General features: G+C 34.1%; 1 protein-coding gene across 3 annotated transcripts in view; it reads left to right on the plus strand.

The window, feature by feature from the left end:
* Positions 1-24,120, plus strand: part of GRID2 (glutamate ionotropic receptor delta type subunit 2) — a 1,386,623-nt gene that overhangs the window by 220,435 nt on the left and 1,142,068 nt on the right. The window lies entirely within an intron of this gene.

Below are 24,120 nucleotides of genomic sequence, written 5' to 3' on the forward strand. Positions count from 1 at the left end.
TTGGTTGTAGGTTCTTCCTTTTCATCACTTTAAATATATTGTGCCATTCCCTCTGGCTTGTAGAGATTCTGCTGAGAAATCAGCTATTAACCTTATGGGAGTTCCCTTGTATGTTATTTGTCATTTTTTCCTTGTTGCTTTTAACAATTTTTCTTTGTCTTTAATTTTTGTCAGTTTGATTACTATGTGTCTCAGCATGTTTCTCCTTGGGTTTATCCTGCCTGGGACTCTCTGCCCTTCCTGGACTTGGGTGGCCATTTTCTTTCCCACGTTAGGGAAGTTTTTGACTTTAATCTCTTCAAATATTTTCTCAGGTCCTTTCTCTCTCTCTTCTCCTTCTGGGACCCCTATAATGCGAATGTTGGTGTGTTTAATGTTGTCCAAGAGGTCTCTCAGGCAGTCTTCATTTCTTTTCATTCTTTTTTTCTTATTCTTTTCCATGGCAGTGAATTCCACCGTTCTGTCTTCCAGGTCACTTATCCGTTCTTCTGCCTCAGTTATTCTGCTATTGATTCCTTCTAGTGTATTTTCATTTCAGTTATTGTGTCGTTCATCTGTTTGTTTGTTCTTTAATTCTTCTAAGTGATTGTTCTTTAATTTTTCTAGGTCTTTGTTAAACATTTCTTGCATCTTCTCAATCTTTGCCTCCATTCTTTTTCTGAGGTCCTGGACCATTTTCACTATCATTATTTTGAATTATTTTTCTGGAAGGTTGCCTGTCTCTACTTCATTTAGTTGTTTTTCTAGGGTTTTATCTTATTTCTTCATCTGGTCCATAGTCCTCTGCCTTTTCATTTTGTCTATCTTTCTGTGAATGTGGTTCTCGTTCCACAGGCTGAAGGATTGTAGTTCTTGCTTCTGCTGTCTGCCCTCTGGTGGATGAGGCTATCTAAGAGGCTTTTGCCTCAACAACATTATTTTAAACATAAAAAATGTGAAACTTATGGGGTAATTTTCACATATATTGATAAAGAAATTTAGAAACAAAAAGCATGAATTGCTAATACAGGAGAGTGGTTGTCCACGGCAGAAAAGCAGCTGATGGAATAGGAAAGGTGTACTTAGGTAAATGCCATACTGCTGGTAATATTCTTAGTAATGGTATTATATTCATTATTGTGTGGGGGGAAGCCTGTAATGACATACTTTATGACAAAGATGAGACAGAGAAATGGAAGGAGTGGAACAATTTAGAAAATAACAAAATATCCATTCTGAAGTAATAAATATCACATGAACTCCAACTTCCTTTTCTCAAGCCCTTTGAAATGTATAATATTCTGACAAGTATAAAGGTTTACAAAAGATTATTGTTCCAAATTTAGAGGTAAAATGTGAAAACAATTTGGGAAATTCTCATTTAGGAAAGTTTATGTCAGAGACATGAAAACACTTCAAGAAATGCTGGCATAATTTAATCAAGTAATTTACCTGTCATCATGACTCTTGGATATTGTTACACTGTTTACATCTAATGTAATTTTTGATGGATTAAAAAGTATACATGGGACATTTTTCTCTTTACCTTATGCATTTGTTTTGTTTATTATAGTGGACTAATATGCAAAAGGAAGTTATAATAAAAGTAAAGATACTAGCAGTACCTACTCAGTTAAATGATCAGTATAAATTTTCTTCACAATCTCTGAATAGAATCCCAGTCAAGAGGCTGATGATCCAATATACTTCCAGTTCTTCTTACATATTTGTGTCATGTTGGATACTGTTGTTGTACACCTGGTCTTCAGTTTTCTCACCTTTTGTGCTTTGTTTCCAACCAAAGTTGGAAACTACCAAGTTATGGTAGATTGATTTTATTATTTTATCAAAGAGTCAGTAAAGGCACTTACAAAATAAAAAGACAACAACGATTAGATTGTAATTTTTTCATAAAATTAAGTGATAAAAAAGCAGAGGATATTTTTCAAAAGCAGAGAGAGAAGGATAAATTTGAAGATAGGATCCAGTTATGAGAGTTGCATGAGGAGAAATTTGGAGGCAGGATTATCTTAAAGTACTAAATGAAGGATAATCTTGAAAGCTAAATTCAGGAGTCAGAATATCTTTAATATCTTTATGGTATGGAGGACTTAGTTTGTTTAAGTGAACGCATATAGAGAATGGAAAATAAAAGGTCAGACTAAGCCATGAGAAATATCTGCAGTTAGAGTTTGGGTTGAGGTACAGTAGCAATAAGATATAATGTAACTGAACATATAGGAGTATAACTTAGATGGAAGAAAACTGTAAAGTTAAGGAAGAAGAGCATTCTAAAATGGAAGAGAGAAATTCAGTCAAAGCTATAGGGATTTCAAGTAATATTTGCGAGAGAAAAAAGCTTAACTTTAATTTTATTGAGGATAGTGAGAACTCATTTCAGTAGCGTTAAGGATGGTACCAGATTGCAAAAGAAACGGAGGGAAAAGATGGTGAGAAAATGAAGGCATTTGGCATACCTCATAACTTATAGGAGTTTGGCAATGAAGAAAAATAGAGAAAAATTTCCTAAAATATTGGGATGAAATTTACTTAATTGCATATTGGCAATTATTTTCTCATCTGTGGTTTGTCAGAAGTAAAGAGGCTTTTCACATTTTCTGTCTTCTCAGATTTGGTTTCCAAGTCATGTTGAGGATGAAGTTATCTTCAAAATTTCAGGGGTGTGATGTTGCAAATTGGACCACAGATGCTCCTTACTTCTGTAAAGCTTTTTTATTATTTTGATTTCCTTTTTCTAGTAAAAGTTTGTATCTCACCCTTCTCACTTTTTCCTCAGTTGTTAGAGGCTGCTGCCTCAGCTCTAAATTCTCTGGCAGATGGTCCTCAGGGATGACTGCTACAGAGTCACTAGACTATAAGTATCCATTCCTCTTCTCTAATTTACTTCAACGGTTTAAGTTCTTTGGCCTCTCTGACCCATAACAGAACATGAAGGGGACTCAAATCTAACCTGAGATGTGATCTGCAGGGTAAATTGATCCAGTGAGATAGACTCAGTTGTGGAAAATGTATGTGTTGTAAGGTTTAAAAAAGGGCCAATAGCATAAAGGCATCTTGAGAAGGATTTCCCTGGAAAGTTATCAAAATTCTGACAACAAAAGATTAAAGGTCACTGTATGTGCTAAAGATTTTCCAAAGTCTAATGCTCATTTTGTCATTTCCATAAAGACTGATTCCTTTTCCTTTCTCGCATATAAGAAAGACTTAATTTTAAAATTAAAAGCATATTTTAGATGATATAAAATATATGTAAATACATTTGTCCTTCAATATTTTAACAAATCATTACACTTAGTTGAAAATTATGATTTATTTGAAATGAAAGGTAATTGAAGCTTTTTTTTTGGGATTATTTGTTTTTTTCTTTAATTTTTGCAATGAATTAGTAGTCTACTAATTAGTAGTCCTCTGCCATCTAACAAATTACCCAAAAACTCAATGGCTTACAACAACAAACATTTATTATCCCATGGTTTCTGAGGGTCAGGAGACCAGGTGCTACTTAGCTGGGTGACCCTAGCTCAGAGTCCCTCACAAGGTTGCCGTCAAGTTTCGGACCAGGGATACAGTCATCTCAAGGCTTAATTTAGGGAGGGTAGATTTCCAGGCTCACTCACCAGGCTGTTGGCAGGCTTCAAGTTCTCAGTGGGTGTTGGCTGGAGACATCACTTCCTTGCCTTGTGGGCTTCTTTATAGGGGAGCTTGCAACATGCTTCCTTTAGCATGTATTAGCAAATGCTGAAATAAAAGCAAATTGTCAGTGTGTATAATAAGTGCATGCATAGTTCCTTCATTCTAAGAAACCTTGATGTCTTGTAATCATTGATAATATGCCAAATATACTTAGCATACAGTCACAGGACCAGAATAATTTTTAATTGTATTCCTACAGTCTGTGTCTTGTCAACACAAATCTAAGAATTGAGCTAATAATCTCAGCTTGAAAGATTCATTCTATTTCTGAAATCCATGGAGCTTCCTATACTTGGCCAGTCCTCTCACAAATGCTTGTAACATTGCATACCATTGTTCCTGTGAGATGAGGAAGATCATAGATATCATCTTAAAAAGCTCCATTTATTCCACCCGAAATTCATGCTCCCTACCTTTTATTCTTTAAAAATCGAATTCATTTTTTAAGTCACTGCCCAAATGGTGCCGTCTCCAATAAGATTTTCCTGGTGAGCCCAGATGGTTATAATCCTCCCACTTCTGATCTCTCCAACATGTCTGTGTTTTTGTTTCTTTGTGTTTTTATCAAAGGCACCATTAGACACTGTCTTTTATGACAGTTGGGTTAGCTAGCTATGTACCACCAGATCATATATTTCTTCACGCGTTTGTATGCCCATTGTCCAGCACTGAGCTTTACATGTGGGACACAATTTAATAAATATTTGTTGTAAGATAGATGGAAATAATGAATCCATTGCTAGAGCTGATTAGTGTCCCCAGAGCAACTAATCTCAAATAGATTTGTTGCAGAGGTCAACAGTAGATGAGACAATGACTGGTTTTATATCTCCTAAGAGCTGAGTAAAACCTTCAATAAATTTATTGTGGCTGGAAACCTATTCCATATTCATTTAACATTAGCTCTTTTCCAGTTTTCAACATAATTTATATGTATCTTTCTTTGTAAAATCTCCTAGGAACAGTTTGCCTGTTTAATTATTTATGCTAGTTTCTATAACCTATAAGTAAATTATTTCTTTTTTGCTTAATTTAATCTTATTATATGTCAACAGTTTGGTAGATATTATACTTTCATATGCTTATGTTATACAAGGCATTTACTCATGTATGGTTTTAAAGCATATGTATGTATAGAATTGCTATTCAGACATCATACTGTCAAGTATTGGTAGGCTGGTTATTGACACCTTTCTGAGGAAGGTATTCTTGTCCTTCTTATTATTAATTTTACTAAACACTTCATTGTCTTCCATAATCAAAGAGAGGTATGAGTCAGAAGTATCAAACTTAGAGGGAAGATAATCTCCTTAAGTCTGCTTACTCTGCATAAACTCGAGGAAAGATTGAATGTCTCTACATAAGTAATTACAAATTCATATGTTAAAACGGGGACTGATTCCCCATTTCTAACTTGGCCAGAGTATTTCTACTTAAGGGACAGGTTTGTGTACAAATACGAGGGGAAGTTACTAAACCCCTGAGCCCTACTCATAACTTACAGAGATTGCAAAGTGCTCATGCATATGGAGAAAGATTGTCATTATTTAATAATAATTAATTTACTATTTACCTAATAATTATTTACCTAATAATAATTAGGTAAATATTGTTTACCTAATAATTAATTTATTACCAAATTTAAGCTTTTTACAGTATGGTTAAAAGTAAAAAAGAGAGACTCAAGTAATCATCACTCTTAATTTACTCTAAAAGGAAATTTTAAAATATTTTCCTAGTGTCTGCATTAATAGAATATCTTTGGCTTTATGTCATTGCTAAACAATGAAATATTGAAGGGAAATGATATTTTAGGAGCTCTGAGTGAGAGGTAGGTCTCCTCCATCTTGCATAATCCAAAATGGAGCAGCCCTGATGAAGAACAAATGTGGAGAAGTGAAGAGAGGGGAAGCTGCTTGATGAGATGCAGATGGACTCCTAGTGTCCAGCGATGTCAGTTCCCAAAGCTAATCCTTACTCACATGCTCTGGAAATAACCTCCCTTTGGGTTTCCTTCTCCATACACATCCTACAGCTTCTGCATGGCAGAGGGAAAGCAGGTGCTAGGCGAATTTTATAATGAGGTTAATGAGCATTAATTCTGTTCCTCTCTCTTTTGAAGCCTTGTATAATCTGGCCATACCCTTCCAAGGCAATCATATTGTATTCTTTTTCCCCAACCCACGTGGAGGACTTTAAGCAAAAGCAGGATTGGATATTGGTTTGGGGGTGAACTGTATAACGCTAAAACCCCTTGTGATATTTTTCATCCTTTATTGATCAGAGTCTCCCAAAGATGTAGTGTCACTGTATGCTTTTGTTTAGATCCATTTAGCTGCCTGAAACATCCTCTCTTTACTCATTTATATCCTATTTATTGTTTCAGACCTTGCTCAAGGTCACCTTCTCCATGATGTTTTCTAATTTTTTACTCTATTTCCAGCAAGTCATACCTTCCTGTGAAATCTTTTTAGAATATTGCCTGGGTGTTGTAGCACAGTGTAGCACAGTATTTCCCAAAATGTCTTTTGAATATTCCCATTTGAAATGGGATTTCTGAAGTGAAATAATTTTGGAAAACGTGACATGTTCCGTCTCACTGTTGGATACTTAAAAAATACATCGGCATATCAAAGCTTTGGGAAGTCCTGCATTAAAAAAGCTTGCTCACTTTCTTTAACTCAGCATTATTTTAAACTTCTACAACATTGCATCCTTGTTTCATGTAATAACTGGTACCTTCTTACAGAATATGCTTGAGAAATGCTGGAGTAATAGAAATATATACAGGTTTTGGTGCCAACTTGTGTTTGAACCTTATTTCTCTGGCTTACTAACTAATCTGTTGATATTTACCTAATCCCTCTAAGCTTCTTCTTTTGCATTTGGCAAAATGGGAAGTATTTCATACAGAGTAAGTACCACAAATAGGTTAATATGCTTTGTCCACATTTTGTTTCCCTGGAGGCCCTGAAGTTCAGTCGTTTCATGGAGCTTAGTGTATTCTCTTCATGGAGGCAGAAAATATGTTGTGTGAGCATCATTTACATATTCAGTACAATCCTGCACACTCTAGGCTTAGTTCAGCCTGAGCAAAGCTTCATAGCGTGGCTATATTATTTTGTTTACATTCACAATTTATGTTGTAAAATATGTATATATGTATATCTATTAGGGTCTATGAAAATGACTTTTGCACTAGTCTCAATTTTGAGTGCTTCATGTCACTGTTCTTTTACACTATCTGTACAATTGATAGTTGGTGGAATTTTGGCTTGCTTATATAATCTCACGAATATATTCAACTTCAATTATTTTAAATACAGAGATTGTAGTTATCATTCTTATTACTGCTAATACATATCTAGATCACAATATTCTAGTGATGCCATGACGTTGGCAGTTGGATAATTCAAAATATTTATAAAATCATTGTGAAAGGTTCTGTGTTCTTTAAAAGGCTGAGTGGCCAGGCCTAGGGTACACCTTCACACAAATAGTAGACTCTGCTAAATAGGCCCACTCAAATCTAACAATGAATAACTTCATTCTATCTAGATATATGCTTTTCTTTTCCTCTGACAAAGTTTGGATTATAGTTTTCAAAGAAGATTTGTTTTGCTTTTGAATCCATTTCTCACAATTAGTCTAGTGATCCATTCCTGCCTGGAGGGCCTCATTTGTGGCTTCTCTCCTCTGTAACAACATGGAATCTCTTTGGGAAGAACAAGTTGAGTTTACTTATACCAAGGCCATTGCCATAAAGAACAGGAAAATTCAGTTTTGTATTTTACTCTGTAGACTATAGATGAAATTACTCAGATTTCCCCCAGGGTAATGAGCAGTGAGTGACATGTAAATGATATTGCAATATTCTAATAATTTCCAGGGCTAGTTAGTACAGTATCAAACCAGCAGTGAACATAATTAAAAACTTTTTCCCTATTTGAGCATTAAGTACCATAACTTTGCAACTAACCTAATGATAGGTGTTTCATTAAAACTAGGTAGGCATTGAATTTTACTATAAATATTTTTACAAGTTATGTTCCAGACAGTGCTTATGGTCAATTCTCATTTCTCAGTATTGGCTGCCTTATTCTCAGACCACTCTCTGCCAAGTTCTCATGCCCAATTGTGCCATCCTGGGGATATGTAGGAACATAGGCAAGCAATGGTCATAATGGGAAGAACTTGGGCTTTGCAGTCCAGTCAAGAATTTGAATCTTGATTCTCTAGCCTACAATTTTCTTAGTAATGATATCTACCTCACAAAAGTTTAGTGAAGGTTAAAGTAGGATATGTATGTAAAATACCTTACAGAGTGCAATAATCATAATAGGTACTCAAATATACATAGTTCTCATCTATGAAATTCTTCTATGGAAACAGTTTATAGACTTATATTTGTCAGTTATAGGTAAGTGAGCATAATATTTATAGTTCTAATTATCCAGGCCAATTCTGTTCTTCAGCACAGAGAATTGTGTGTTTGATACTATTGTTTTCCCATGACTTTGAGACTGCCTCATGAATGCCAGTGCCTGTGGAATAAGAGCTATCCGAGTGGTTTTGTAAAGGATTAAATTGTAATTTCACCATCATAACCTCCCCCCTTCCCCCGCCAAACACACACCTTTCTAGTTTAATGATTAAAAAGAGTAACTTTGTTGGGATTATGTGCTTTAGTTAAGCTTTTGGAAAGTTCTGAAAATGAGAAGCTATAAAGAAGTGGAATGAGTTCTCTTTGCTCGTAAGTGGAAGCACTTTTCCCACCACTACTTGTTTTTGGTATCCTTCAAGAGCTGGTAGGTTTATCACCTTTTCTGCCTCAGTAAGGTGTGAGTAATATATAAACTAAATGGATTCAGGACCTTAATTACACCTGAAAGATCCCTTCACGGAAACCCCAGGTTAGTATTTGAATAACTGGGAGAAGTTAGACGTACACTAGGGGCCAGGAACCTTGGCGGGTGGCTGAGGATCAAAAAAATAAAAAAGTTAATTTGTCCAATGTAGAACGGGGATTTGAAATCTAAGTACAGTATTTTGTAATATTTTGTTATATGTCACCTTTTATAAAGTTTACACTAGTAACCAAGCTAAGTGTAATATTGCATGTTGTATTGTATTTTGCCAGTTAATACACGGAGTTTTCTAACTTGACCGTTCTTTACTTGAGATATTTTCATTTATTTAAAATAAATTAGTGCTTCTGAGGAATTGGGAGGGAAGGAAAAACTGAGGAACTTGCATTTATTTAGTATATGTGATCTGGTTCAAATATTCCATATACCTATGAAAATGGCATGTCTATAGTACATTCTGGTAAAGTGCCAGATATATTAACTTCTGAAATGAATAGCTGTATAGCATAATTACTCAATAACTTTTTAAGCAGTAATGAATTTAACAGATAATTTACTTTTATAATCAAAAATGAAAGTGTTCTCTCCAAAAGCAAAATGAAAAAAGCAGTTTGACATGAGTTGTTACTTGAACTATTGTGCTTGAGTGAAATCCTATAAATTTCTTTGGAATATTATTAAAATCAAATTATTTATATGTGTGTGTATCCATGTGTGTAAAACAATTACTCTTCAAATTACTTTAGGGGGGTATGTGCATGTAAAAATGAAAGTAAAAGTTATTCAAGGGGCAGCATCTCAAAATGTCATTTCCATACATAGCAAAAAAGCCAGAAAGTTAATACTACCATTCAGTTCAGTATAGAGAAATTTCACTTTTTTCAAGATACAAAATGAATCTAGAGTCATTATTCTGCATAGCATGTAACTCTCTAATTGTATTCAGAGGAATAAAATAAAGTTTGCCAACAACGGAAAAGAGGGACCAGAAAATTTGTTGACACATATCCAGTGAACACAGTTTCGGACAATAGGATGGATACATGTTAGGCCTGATTGGATCTATTCATCCTCCTTTCAACAGCTGGCATGCCTCCTCCACAATGGAAGAAAAGCTACAGAAAGTTTCTCTCTTTTGCAAACAACATGTAGAGCAACTTCCTTGCCTCTCCATGATCTTTATTGTACATTGAGATATTTTTCTATAGAATAGGTGAAGAAATTGCACTATTATTAAAGAGTGATAACTAACTTAATCTGTATACAGGAACAGTAAAGATCCTGTTTCTGTTCATGCTAATGACAAATAATTGGAAGAAACCCTATAAGAACATGGTGATCCATGAGGCTAAAATGTGCCAAAGACAGCACATTTTTCTGGCACACGTTACACAGTTTCATCCAAAGTATGAGCAGTCTTGTGTCATGGCGGTGCACACTTGTGAATGGCTGTCACTGCAGTGGTTGGGTATGGAAACTTGCTATAAAAAGCTGTTGATTTTCATATCCCTGTCTCTAAAGTGCTGCTCAGTCTAGAGATTTATTTTACTCTGATTAACATTGCACTTCCCATTAGTTACCTGCCAGAATCTCTTATTTAGCAAGTGTCCTTTCTTGTAAGTAGTTACCCTTTAAAAGTTAAAAATGATCACATATGTATTTGGCAGTTCACTAATTCATATATGCTACACATAGTTGCTGACATTAATTTGTTTACAAAATGCCTCAAATATCACCAAAAATCTGTAGGATCAAATAGCCTCCAATAGGCATTAGTAAACTATGTAATGATGTTCTTCTTTTTTTCATTCCTTTGTAATTCTATCTGATGCATTTACCTTCAAAAAATATATTTATTTATTTTCTCAAATTATAGAATATGTTGTTTCCTACTGCATATAAATGGTTTATCTACAAACCGGCTGGGATTCCTTATTTCCAAATTAGATAATTTTCAGGAGCTCTTTCCCATCTCAGATTATATTCTGATAGGTTTCCAGGTTTAACTAATGTATATCTACAAAAGGTGCTAAACTTGTATTTGCAGGTTCTACAGAAAAACATGCTCGCTTGGATTCATAGCATATTTGAAAATTTATTAAGCATTGCTGAACTATGATTATTTCTCTAGTTATATTTGTTATATCTTAATTTAAGAAGGATCTTTGGGATTTGTTAAGAATTTACACAAATTTCTAATTATATTTAGATAAAGCAAAATTTTATTGGGAAATGGGACTCTAGAGCATGAAACCTCTTAGAACACTCTTTTCAAATTTTCACTGCTTTATGAAAGCTATCTACAAGGTGAAGTCCAAGGCAAATAAAGCTGAAGTGTGGATCTCTGAACAACAATTTTGACTCAAGACCTTATATGTTTACACATTTTGCACAAATATTATTACACTGTTAATATGATTTGTGATACCTTTTAAAATATTCAATCTTATAATCAAATTTGATTTATTGAACACATTGTTATTTATTGCCTAATATGCAACAAGCACTTTTCTTTGTACTGATTATTTTTTATGAATATAGAAAACAAACTCCCTTGCCTCATGGAACCTGTATTCTAGAGATGGGAAGAACATAAACAATAACAAAATAGTTAAGATATGTAATCTGTCAGATGGTGATATGTATGATGCTAAAAAAATGAATGAAGGAAGGAGGAAAGGGAGTGGAGACAGAGGCTCCAATTTTAAACAGGGTGATCAAGGAAGGTCTCACTAAGAAGGTATCATTTGAGAAAAGACCCAAAGAGGTTGAGAAAACCAGCCATGTACTTGTCTAAAGGGAAGAGCCTTGCAAGCAGAAGGAAGAACAAGATCAAGATCTCTGACATAGGAACATGTGTTGTGTGTTCTAGGAACATTAAGGAGGTTGGGGTAACTGGATGTTAATGAGCAAGAGGCTGAATACTAGGGTCTGAGATCTGAAATTTAACAAAGGATCCAATTGCAGAGGCCTCTATAACCCCCTGGAAGGATTTTTTGACTATTCTACAGATCTGTTGATATGCCTACCATTCCTGGCTGCTTTTACAACCACTTTTGGTCTCCCCCAGGTTTTCTCAGAGTTTTTATGTTGGTTCCTTCGATATGGCTCCCTTTACCTTCTGAAGTTTCCGTTTATTTGATTTGGTGGAGGGAAGCCTTTACTAGTTTGTCATCTTGTCAGAACCTTGAAGCATAAAATTGTTTTGAAATACAATTTGAGAAGCAAATATTTCAGACTTTGAGGGGCTGTTAAACTTACCTATACTATCTTTTTATAATATGTAATTTCTGACATTTTCCAGCCTCTGTAAATAATACCTAACTGCAAGAGGAAGCACATTACATTTTTGGACAATTTAATAAGAAGAAAAAGTTTCCTTATATTAAAATTAGACACCTTTAAAAAAAGTGTATTCAGTACATCTATAAACTCACATAGATTAAATATACATGTTATAGAATTATGACCAAAAGAGACATTAAAAATTACCACTTCTAATTCTTCAGGTTTTCAACCTTTGATAAGTAACTTATTGATCATATAAATGTGACTTGTTTAAGAGGTTAGGTGCCATCTCAGACTGACAAGACATCAGGTGTTCCTCACTAATTCTAAGGGAACCTTGGCTAGAGGAACTTCTTCAGAATGTTAAGCAGCACCAAGGAAGATATGGCTGAAAATGAGACAAAGTAAAAGTGGAAACATAAAAATTCAAGGTTTTTTAGCTGTAAGTGGAGACCTTAGAGAAAACAATTGTAGAGCAGATCTCAATGAAAGCTGAGTCCATTAATAGATGATAATCACTCTCCAGAAGTGTTGGATCTTTAACTTTTCTTTTATAGCCCTTTTTGGGAAAACTGAGTTTACAATATCAGCATTAAATAGCCTTAGGAAGCATCAATAGGATTAAAGGAATTAAAAATTCAGACTGAATGAAACAGTCTGTGGTTCATTATGTCCTCCTTTTGTAGAGGATATAGGGCAATAACATAGGTGTAAGCCTCAACAAAGTGTATCCTTTTATACCAGTGGTTCTTAAACTTTAGCATGCATTAGAGTCACCAGGAGAGTTTGTTAAAAAACAGATTGCTAGTCCCCACTCCAGTTCATAGATGACAGTGATGCTGCTTTTCTAGGGGCCAGTCTTTGAGAACCAGGATTCTCATAGGTAAGTATTCTTAGGGTCATATATTACCTAGGTGATTACTCTTAGGATAATATATTTTGGGAGGTTAGAAAAATATCTTCACATAGGGATCCAGGATTTTTGCAGCTTTTGGATTCATTATCCTAGAGGGTCTCTGTGCATACAGACATCAGGAGACAAAGACCATGCTAACACTTGGTTCTTAACCAATGTCTTGTACTGGAAACGGCATATATCCCACATCTCCTCACATTCTTTTGACCAAACGTAACTATAAAAGAATCTAGAAAATGGCAATGGAATTTCAGCTCCTAACACCAGAGATTCTGATTCAGTATATCTGGAGAGGAAGGTTTGATCTTTAAAAGCTCTATCACTGATTGAGTTATTCGCTAAGTTTCAGAATTCTGGTTCCACCACTATGGTTCAACAAAGAAATATTGAGGGTCTATTATATGAAAGACACTGTGCCAGCTAGTGGGGACTATTAACTTTGATGGAAAGTTAAACATTAGCCCTGTTTTGGGAGGGCTTCCAGCTTAATGAGAGAGAGAGAGAAACACAGGACCCTTATGCCAGGTTAATTCTCTAGATGTGTATTGAAACTCTGTCTCAACTTCCTTACTTCCTGTTCACTTTTTAACCCATTTTAATTTGGCTTCCACTCCCACTAGTTCCATTGAAGTAGGTTTTATTAAAATAATGAACAATGTCCATGTTATCAAGCACAGGACAAGTCTATTTATCTGTCCTCAATTTTCTGAGTAGCATTTCATATATTTGGCCATTCCTAATTATTTGAAAAACTTTTCCTTTTTGCTGCTTTTAATGCTTTTCTTAGTTGATATTTCCCCTGGATCAATCGTTGTACCTTCTAATCCATCCTGGATTACTTTTCTTCTTCTAATTAAGACTGGATTGCCTCTGGGATTTGTTTGGGTCTCTCTTTTCTCCATTTATGATATTTCCTTATATGATCATGTCCAGTCTTAGGTCTTTAATCCCCAAAGATATGTTGATGACTTTCAAATGTATGTGTCCTACTCAGACCTCTTTCTCTTAAGCTTCATTTCCACATATTCATTTGCCAACCTAACATCTCCACTCAATTTTAATAGACATCTGAAACGGAACATATACAGCTGCTTTTTTTTTTCTTCAAAAGAGGAATACTACATACCATGTCATTGAGTGAAACTGTTTGAAGAGATAAATTAAGGATAGTTTGAAGACATTCATTGTTGTCTCTTCTTTGAGCACATCTTATTCTGAAAGCAGAATATTTTTGGCTCAGGAATGGACTAAACTTTTAACACAGATACAGTTTATTAGTATAAGAACTATAGATTTTGGAACCCAGAAGCTCTAGATTCAAGTTCTGGCTCATTTATTTCTAGCTGTGTGATTGGTAATTCACCTAACTCTTCTGATTGTCAGTCTCTTCACCTATAAAATGAGGATGAAGGGAGCTACCTAACAGGAATTTCAACGTTTAGAAATATTGTTGCTCTTTTCTTACAAATAGAACTAACAGTGGCAAGCATACACAACTTTGGCCATTTTTGTAAGATTTACTGTAAGATTATCTAGCAAGTGATTACTGAAAATAGGACTTGAAAGTTGAATTTTCATAAGTTTTTGACTTACAGATAGTCAATGACTGTGATACAGATCTTGGTAGCTGAAAGAAATTGGTATATTTTGCAACCATTACATCTAATAAATACCTAAAAATATTGCCATCCTTGTAAGGAAACTCATATCTCATATCTTCATTCACTGCTGTCTAGTCTACAGTTATAATAGAACCATTGTTTTCTCACTGTTTTTAAGCTATTTTATAGGGCAACCCCCTAGCATTATCTTTATGCAGCTCCCTAACATTAGTTGCTTATTCAGTATATGAAATAGCATAAAATAGGACATGTCGGAAAATTTTTTTCAGTAGATTTCTGTAAAATCTTTGGTTTTGCTAGTTAAAAGTGCTTATGTAATAAAGAAGATAAAATTTTTACAGGTGGGTTCAGAGATAATGAAACCATGAGGTGTGAAATTTATATTAAGAGAGTACCTTTTTGCTACCTGAAATATGCCACAGGGTGCATTCATTTTCTTTAGAAATGAAGACCATATTTTATAGTTCTGAAGTGCTTAATTTCAAATGACTTACCTAGTTAAGTTGACTCAGATTGGTAAAATGATTTTTTTTTAATGTAGAAGCAGAGTGAATTTTTGTCTTAAGCATAAAATTAGAATTTTTACTGTGTAGAAAATGGGCTAAACTAAGTTATTGTGTGCAAAGTATGTTTGAATATTTGAAAAGCATGCATAGCATTCACGTTATATATATATTTTTCATACAGGTATTTCTTTCACCTGTGATTTTAATTATAGTACCATATATCAGTTCTCACTTTTTTTAAATGGTAATTGAAGGTAGTAATAAAAGAATCTAGTGAATTGTTACAGGAGGAAAAAAAGTTGAATCTGTTCCATTTCTAAAAATATCTGCAAGTCTTTTCAGTGAATGTACTTTTCAAGAAGCTACCTTCTTTTTTTTTTTAATGTGCATCATTTCAGTTTGGGAAGAGTTTGAATTGCTCTGCTGTGTTAAAAAGTCTCTTTTCATAAACCAGTTATTTCTGTTCTTGTCATACCATTTAAGTTTGTAATAATAGGATATTGCTTCAATTAAATGTGTGATATGGGGAAACGGACTAAAACACAGGATATAAAGCTGTGGATAACTTCACAGAGTCAATATAAAAATAGTTAAAAATTAAAGAATTAAACAGTGTCATTTTCTAATTTTTTAATATAATGGTAACATACACATAACAGACTTTACCATCTCTCCCATTATTAAGTATACAATTTGATAATGTTAAATATATTCATAATGTTGTGCTACCATCACCACCATCCATTTTCAAAACTCTTTTCATCTTGTAAAATGGAAACTCTGTACCCATTAAACAGTCACTCCCTATTCCCCTCTCCTTCCAGCCTCAGGACACAACCATTCTCCTTTCTGTCTCTATGATTTTGACTACTTTCAGTACTTTGTATAAGTGGATTCATATAGTTTTTGTCTTATTATGACTGGCTTATTTCATTTAGCATAATGTCTTCAAGGTTCATTCATGTTGTGGTGTATATCAGCTTTTTCTTCCTTCTTAAGAATGAAAAATATTCCATTGTATGTATTTACTACACTTTGCTTATCCATTCATCCATCATTGAACACTTAGGTTGCTTGCATACATTAGCTATTGAGAGTAGTGCTGCTATGAGAATGGGTGTACAAATGTCTCTTCAAGACCCTTCTTTCAGTTTGGGGAGTATATACACAGATGGAATTGCTGGTTCACATGATAATTCTATGTTTAATTTTTTGAGAGCTGCCATGATGTTTTTCAAAGCAGATGTACCATTTTACATTCCCACCAAGGGTACTCAAGGGTTCCAATTTCTCTACATCTTGCCAACACTTGTTATTTTATGTTGGTTTTTTTTAGTAGCCATCTTAATGAGTATGAGGTGTTACCTCATTGTTTGATCTTCATTTTCCTAATGGTTAGTAATGTTAAGGGTCTTTTCATGTACTTACTGACCACTTGTATATCTTCTTTGGAGAAGTGTCTGTTCAAGTTCTTTGCCCACTTTTGAATCCAGCTGTTCTTTTGTTGAGTTTTAGGAGTTCCCCATATATCTGGATATTAATCTCACATCAGAAACATGATTTACAAATATTTTCTCCTGAAGTGAATCTCTTGTAGACAGTATATACTTGGAATCATGTTTTTTTATAGCTATTCTGCCAAACTCTGTCTTTTTTTTTTTTTTCTTTTTGCGGTATGCGGGCCTCTCACTCTTGTGGCCTCTCCCATTGCAGAGCACAGGCTCCGGACACGCAGGCTCAGTGGCCATGGCTCACGGGCCCAGCCATTACGTGGCATGTGGGATCTTCCCGGACTGGGGCACAAACCCGTGTACCCTGCATCGGCAGGCGGACTCTCAACCACTGCGCCACCAGGGAAGCCCCAAACTCTGTCTTTTGATTAGAGAGTTTATTTCATTTATACTTAATTACTGATAAAAAGGGAATTTTGTCATTTTGCTATTTGTTTTCCATATGTCTTACACCTTCATTATCTCTCATTTCCTGGATTACTGTTTTCTCTTTTGCTTAATTGGTTTTTTGGAGTGAAACATTTAAATTCCTTTCTCATTTCCATTTGTATATATTCTGTAACTATTTCCTTTGTAGTAATCATGGAGATTACATTTAACATTCTAAAGTTATAACATTCTAATTTGAGTTTATACCAATTTAACTTCAATAACATACAAAAACTCTGTTCCTTACACCTTCATCCTCAGTCCATTCAGTTGCTGATGACACAAAATTATATCCATATACATTGTGTGCCCCAAAATATAAACTAATGATTATTTAAATGTATTAGTCTCTTAAATTATGTGGAAAATAAAATGTGCAATTACAAACCAAAGTTACAATCAATAATACTAGCTTTTAGATTAATGATTGTCTTTTAAATAAAATATCAGTGTCTTAAATCATGTAGAAAAAAATGAAGTTACCATCATTATAATAAAACTGACTTTTATAATTGCCTAAGTATTTATCTTTACTGACATCTTTATTTCTTCATGTGGCTTCAAGTTACTAGCTAGTGTCCTTTTATTCCAACCTGCAGGACTCCCTTTAGCATTTCTTGCAGAGCAGGCCTAATGATAATGAATAACCTCAAATTTTATTTATCTGGTCATATGTTAATTTCTCCCTTAATTTCACCCACTGCCTTCTGGCCTCCAAAATCTCTGAGAAATTTGCTGGTAATCGTATTGAGGATCCCTTGTATATGACAAGTGCCTTTTCTCTTGCAGCCTTGAAGATTCTCTCTTTGACTTTAGACAGTTTGATTATGATGTGTCTCAGTGTGGGTTTCTTTAAGTTCATCTTACTTGAATGTTCATATACCAATCTTCTTGGGTATTTATATTCAGGTCTTTCATCAAGTTTGGGAAACTTTCTGACATTATTTCTTCAAATATTCTTTCTGATCCTTTCTTACTCTCTTCTCCTGAGATACTCACAGGCCTTTAAACTTTGTTCACTTTTCTTCAATCTTTTTTCTATCTGTTCTTCAGACTTAATAATTTCCATTGTCCTGTCTTCAAGTTCACTGATTCTTTATTTTGTGTGCTCTTTGAGTCTGTCTGGTAAATTTTTCGTTTCCATTATGTACTTCTCAGTTCCAGAATTTCTTTGTGGTTTCTCTTTAGGTTTTATTATACTTTCATTGTTATTTCCATTTTGTTCATCCATTGTTTTCTTGACTTTCTCCACACCTTTTTCCAGTTTTTTGAACGTCTTTCAAGCAGCTGTTTAAAATCTTTGACTAAATGTCTTGCCACCTCTTTTAAAGGATAGTTTCTGTTGATTTTTTTTTTCTTTTAGATGGGCCATACTTTCCTGTTTCTTGTATGCCATGTGATTCTTTTATTGAAAACTGGACATTTAAATATAATGATATGATAATTCTGGGAGTTAAATTCAGATTCTTCCCTTTACTACCAGTTTGCTCCATTTTTTTCTTGTTTTTATTTATTATTATCATTTTTATTGTTGTAGGCTGTCTCTGTGCCAGGGATCAACCTGCATTGTGAACCTAAGGTCTTTTCAGCTCTTTTCTGAGCCTGCATTTTTCTCTAGGCAATGACTTTTCATTTCCCTGTGTATGTAGTGCTTTTGAATGCCCTTGTCGGTAATGTCTGGCTCCCAAAAAGAGAAAAATGAATTGGAGTGGGGGAATAAAAGACTGCTGGCCCTCTTTTTAACCCCTCTGGCAGACACTTCAGCCAGAGAGGGAGGGGCTTGCAAAAGTGGAGGGAGGTGCAACAACAATGACTGCCAATATAAAATAAAAAATTTAAAAAAAATTGAAAAATAAAAAAGTATCTAATTTTGACTGGACAAAAAAATGGCTGCTAGCCTCTTTTTCTACACCTCTAATATCAGAAGCAGCAATCAGTCATCAGAGCACAGATCCCTGAAATTTGGAGGACAGGGTCCATTTTGTCCACAAGCTGTATGCTAGGTGCTCCTGAAATGGCTTACAGCTGCCAGCTACATAACTGAGGGGTGGAGGATGGGTGGCTGGTACTGTGGTAAGGCCTGACATTGACTGAAATTAACTGCAGTTCACACTCTAAGTCTTCCTCTGGAAGTTGCAATCCTTCAATATATTCTAGAGTTCCAAAATAGTTTTGTCAGATAGAATCTAACCCTCCAATTGTTGTCTAGGTAGGGAAACAGATTCCTGATGCTTCCTACTTCATCATCTGCCCAGAATTTCTGTAAATAGTGCCATTTTTATTAAGAAAAATACAGATTATTGATCTTTCAGTATCTAGTATTCTTTAAAAAGTACAAATAATTCTTATTAGAAGAACTGATTTGGACTTTCTATTCCCCAAAGACCAAATTTATATAAAAATATGTGTAAGCTATTCAGAGAAGATCTATGTTACAGCATAAAATGATTGTTTTAAAGATTAGCCTCTATTATGCTCCACAGGGAGAAGTCAGATTATCTGTCCCTTAAGCAATGTTCATTTTCTTTTCTCCCACAGACTTTTGGGAAACATACAGCAAAGTCAGATGTTTAAGTGGCAGTACTATCAGTTTAAATGTGCTTTGGGTTTCTGGGTAACTTTACAAGAATTCCAAATGAAATGTGAATTCAAATGTCATTGGAGAGTTAGCGTGAGAAAAAGGACTTGTGCTACAATGAAGAATCCCTTCATGAATTTGACTTAGCTCACATTGTGATGGCATGTCACATTCCAACATAAATGCCTCCCCTGAAATGGTAGAGATAGTCATTGAAAATTTATCTACTTGGTCTATGATTTGCCCTTCTCATTTTAAGTCACTCTATTATAATATATTGAGGGAAATTGAGGATTTAAAGGTATCTGCAATATAAAAATATTTCTTATATTACAATATGCTTTCAAGTGTTAACGTAGAGTCATTTAAATGATCTGTGTGGAGTTTTATCTCCTTCCAGTTATATCTTTCTATACTAATCATAAATAATTCTGTCTGTGATCTCAGCAATATCCTCTTTGAACTTGATTATCTATATTTAAAACAAAATGATGCTTGTCTGTAAAGTAGATAATTATGGTGGGTGAATTGGGAGTTAATAGTATAATGTACTTTGAACTCTGAGAACAAAATGCTAAGTAAGCAGTAGACACTGGGAGATAATGAACCCGTTAGTTTCTATATCTGGTCACAGTTTTAATATTACAGATCTAGGTAAATTAGTAAAGGTCTTTAATATATAAAGTCAATGACTCTGGCATTGTTGTTCTGTTAGGATCACTAGTCACTAAAATAGAAAACATTCTAAGGTCTTAAAAAAATGAAAGGCTAGATAGAGATTTGTTCTGAACCCTGAATTTAAGACTATATCAAAGTGCATATGTTATTGGAACTCAATTAGTAGTATTCTAAAGTTAATGCAAAAATTGTCATTTAACATGTTTAGAAAATTTACTTCAACTTGGTTCGTTGTATGTGGTAGATAATTATCCCAAAAGCAGATTTAAATTTTGGGAAAAAATGTGTAAATTCTTGAGTTAAACTACTCTTTAAATGGTATAGTTTAATTTATTGGGATTAATATTCTATCTATAAAAAACATGCAAAAATATTATTGAAAAACTTTTGTAAACTGGGCCTAGTTAATAAACATTTCTCAAACAAAAAGATTAAAACCTATTTGAGAGTTTTAATATACACATAAAATTTTGATAATAATAAAAATATCACTTGGTAATATAGAAATTTATTATAATAAATATATTGTCATATATTAATCTTATAGATATCTTAGGGAGTTTGCCTTGAAAGTGAGAGCTGTGAATTTTGCCACAGTCATTACTAGCTTTAAGTCTTGGGAAAGTTACTTGCCCTGAGCCTCATTTCCATCAAAGGGTTTTCATCAATACTAAATGATATAATGCCAGTAAACTACTTATTACAATGCTTATTACTAATAAATGTTAATTACTTTCATTATTATTTCAATTATTATAAACTTGAGAGTAACACAACATATTATCTATAATTCAGAATAATATTTGCTAATTGCCATGACTTTGGTGTATATCCAGCACAACCTTTCAACAATTAGAGTTATTATTTTGATTTACTTCCTTAGTCAGAGTGCTCATGAAGGGTTAGATAAGGTGAACTGAGGAAAGTATACCTCTGATTGAAAGGAAAAATAGAGTTCTAAAAACCCTATTTCCTGTCTACGAAGAAATTAATGTAGAACATATTCAGAAAATTTCTATTGAATGAGAAAAGACTGCTGGAAATACTTGTTATACAGAATTAATTCATGGAGGATATCTCAATGTAATTAATATTATCTAGGCAGATTTTATATATATATTCACACACACACTCACACATGCATAAACACACACATATATATGCGATACCTTCATTTTAATAATATCCCCACTGAAATAGTAGCTAGTCTGTATGCTCAGATGAAGATGCCAAATGATATAGAAAATGCTGAGTTCATTTGGTCACAATTCTGCTAAATTTTCCTGCTGTCTAGTAGTATTGAACTTGTTCAACCTTTTTTCTTCTTGTGAAGGGTGAAATAAAGGAGAAATCTGATTTTTATAGTATTTATAATGTCTTTATTACTCGTCCTCCTTTTGAATTATTTGCACAATTTCCACTGGCATTAGTGGGAATATCATAAGTAGATCCAAAACATTACAGTTCTCTTGATTTGGATACCTGTGCACAGTGAAACTAATGTGTATGCACAGTGCACTGTTAGAATTAAATTTAAAAACCTACTTCTGAATAGTAGCATCTAAAACAGTGAGGATATGTGATGACTTAACAATTCTGAATAGCTCTGCAGGACTGTAATTCTGCTGTGACCAATAAATTGTCTCAAAGCAGAGACTTGTGCCTTTTGAAAAAAATTTAACCTCCAAAGTGAAATTGCTGAAACTTCTAAGGCAAAAGACAGTAAATTTTATGTGAAAACTCTTATGTTCAGGTTTTTACTATAATTCTTCAATTTTAAATACTTCATTGGCGTATAGTAAATGAATTTGTTATGCTGATTACCAGACTAGTACTCATTATCAAATATATATGTATCTGTTTGTATATATATTCTCTAGTATTACTAGTTATTGAATATATATCTAATATATTTAGTAGTACTAATTATTGTCACACATATGTATACATGAATGATATAATGGATTACATATGTAATATATATATATGCACATACATGGAGTATGTGCTTGAAATGAAAAAAAAAAAAAAAAAAGCATTATATGGAAGAAATAGTTCCAAACTTGAAACCAGAAAACCTAAATTCTTACTCCACCCCTTCTAACTCTTGGCTGTGTAATTTTGGTTAAATTACTTAAAATCTTTTCACTAAAATTTCTGAAAAATGAGAAAGTTTTTGTATACCATCCTTAAAATTTCAGCTATGAGTTATGAAATACACAATTGCTCTTTCTGTTATCATCTTATGAAGGCGTCTTAATTCTGCTATGGTCTGATGCAAGATGTAATGGATTTCAGCTGTCCTGTCAGCAAATCACTTGTGAAGAAACAAAATGGCTGGCTTCGATGATTATCTCTGTGTTGAGGGAAGGTTGACAGGGTGGATGAATGGATGGATGCATAAACGCATAGAAGGAAAGAGGAAAAAAGAGAAGAGGAAAAAATGCACAGAGAGAGAGACCAAGAGAATCAACTCTGTTGCTTCAAAGACAATTAAAGATTCAATGCATGTAGTACCTTTGAAAAGTTTATTCTTTTTAAAACTATGTATCATAGAGAATTTATATATATTAGGCAAAATTAAATAAGTAAAGAGTTTGAACTCTGAGGATAAAAAAGGCTAGTTACTTTGATTTTATTTGCAGCTCTGAAATCTGATCATATGTTTTTGGGCAATTGTTTCATACAGGTCTTTTTAGATGATAAGGTTTTAAGCAGAAATTGATTGTGCAAGGGTAATGTTCATGTGTTGATCCTTTCTTGTTTTCAATTTTTAGAATTATTTATTTTAAAAGATATTTGGTATGTTAGTTATATAAAATGAGATATGCAGACCTTCGAGTAATTTTGTCAACTCTGTATGTGGAAAAGTTCTTTTTATAGAAGTGCTGGATCTGGTGGACCCCGACTAGGTCCTTCCCTTGCCTTGTTTTGCTTGTGCCAGTCGAATGAGACCAGGTTTGGCAAAGCAGAGCAGAAACTTTATGCCTTGATCAAGGAATGGGGAAGGGAAGTGGGAAACTTTCAAGGGTTAAGAGACGGGTGTGCCATCAGAACCCAGGGAAAGTGGCAATAAGTTCCAGAAAAAGCCAAAACATGCACAGTCCTGTGGGCTCTTTTGTGCAGGACATTAATTGTGCTAGCAAAGTGCAAGTCCTCCCTTTCAGAGGAGATCCTAGCATGGTAATGAAGCAAAGGCAACTTTCAGACGTTTTGGGTCTCATCTGTACAGGTGCTGCCCTGGTGGTCAGGCTTGTGGACTGTCAGGGCAGTGGACTGTCACCATCTTGGACCTTTCTGCTCAAGCTGATTCTGTGGTCTGGCTTACCTGGCTTCTGCCTTAGTTTTTGTTAAGCAAGCACAGCTGTGGGCATAGACTAACAGACTGTGGTATGGAAAGAAAGAAAGTAGGTTAACCTCTGTACAGGTATGGGTCTCTTTCCGGTGACCCTTCAAGATGTGTATCCAAATCTTTCTCAGTATTTTTAGAGGAAAATTCTGAGCTAGGTGAAGACATTTTCTTTCTTTCACTACCTTCCCAGCTAAACAATGTTTCCTCTACTTTCCTCTTATCTTATGTATAAGATAAAGATGAATTTAAATATTCAAACTAAAACTATAAGTATATGATTAATACTTTGCTGAATAATTTGGGAGTCATGATAATACCTGTGATAATAAATTCACATACAGGTACATTTGCAATTCTACTTTTGTTCTAATTTAGAATTAGTTGTAACTTACATTTTTATTTCTATATTTGAATTTAGGGATCCTATTTTACAAGATCATGCCTAACTAATATAAGGAAAGTTTAAACTATTCCTGTTTCTTGAGTATCTAATATATTCAGGCTCTGTTATAGACACTAACAAAGATAGTCTCTATGGCCCAGGAAATTATATTTTGCTAAGGAGACAAGGCATATATCCATGGTAGAGACAACACCATGATTAAAGACATGAAGGTATAAAAGCTTAAAATGTTTTTGAGAGTTATGGATGTGGTCAGGTTAGTAACTTCTTTATTTT

This window comes from Orcinus orca, chromosome 4, assembly GCF_937001465.1.
Source record: "Orcinus orca chromosome 4, mOrcOrc1.1, whole genome shotgun sequence".
Lineage (NCBI taxonomy): Eukaryota > Metazoa > Chordata > Mammalia > Artiodactyla > Delphinidae > Orcinus > Orcinus orca.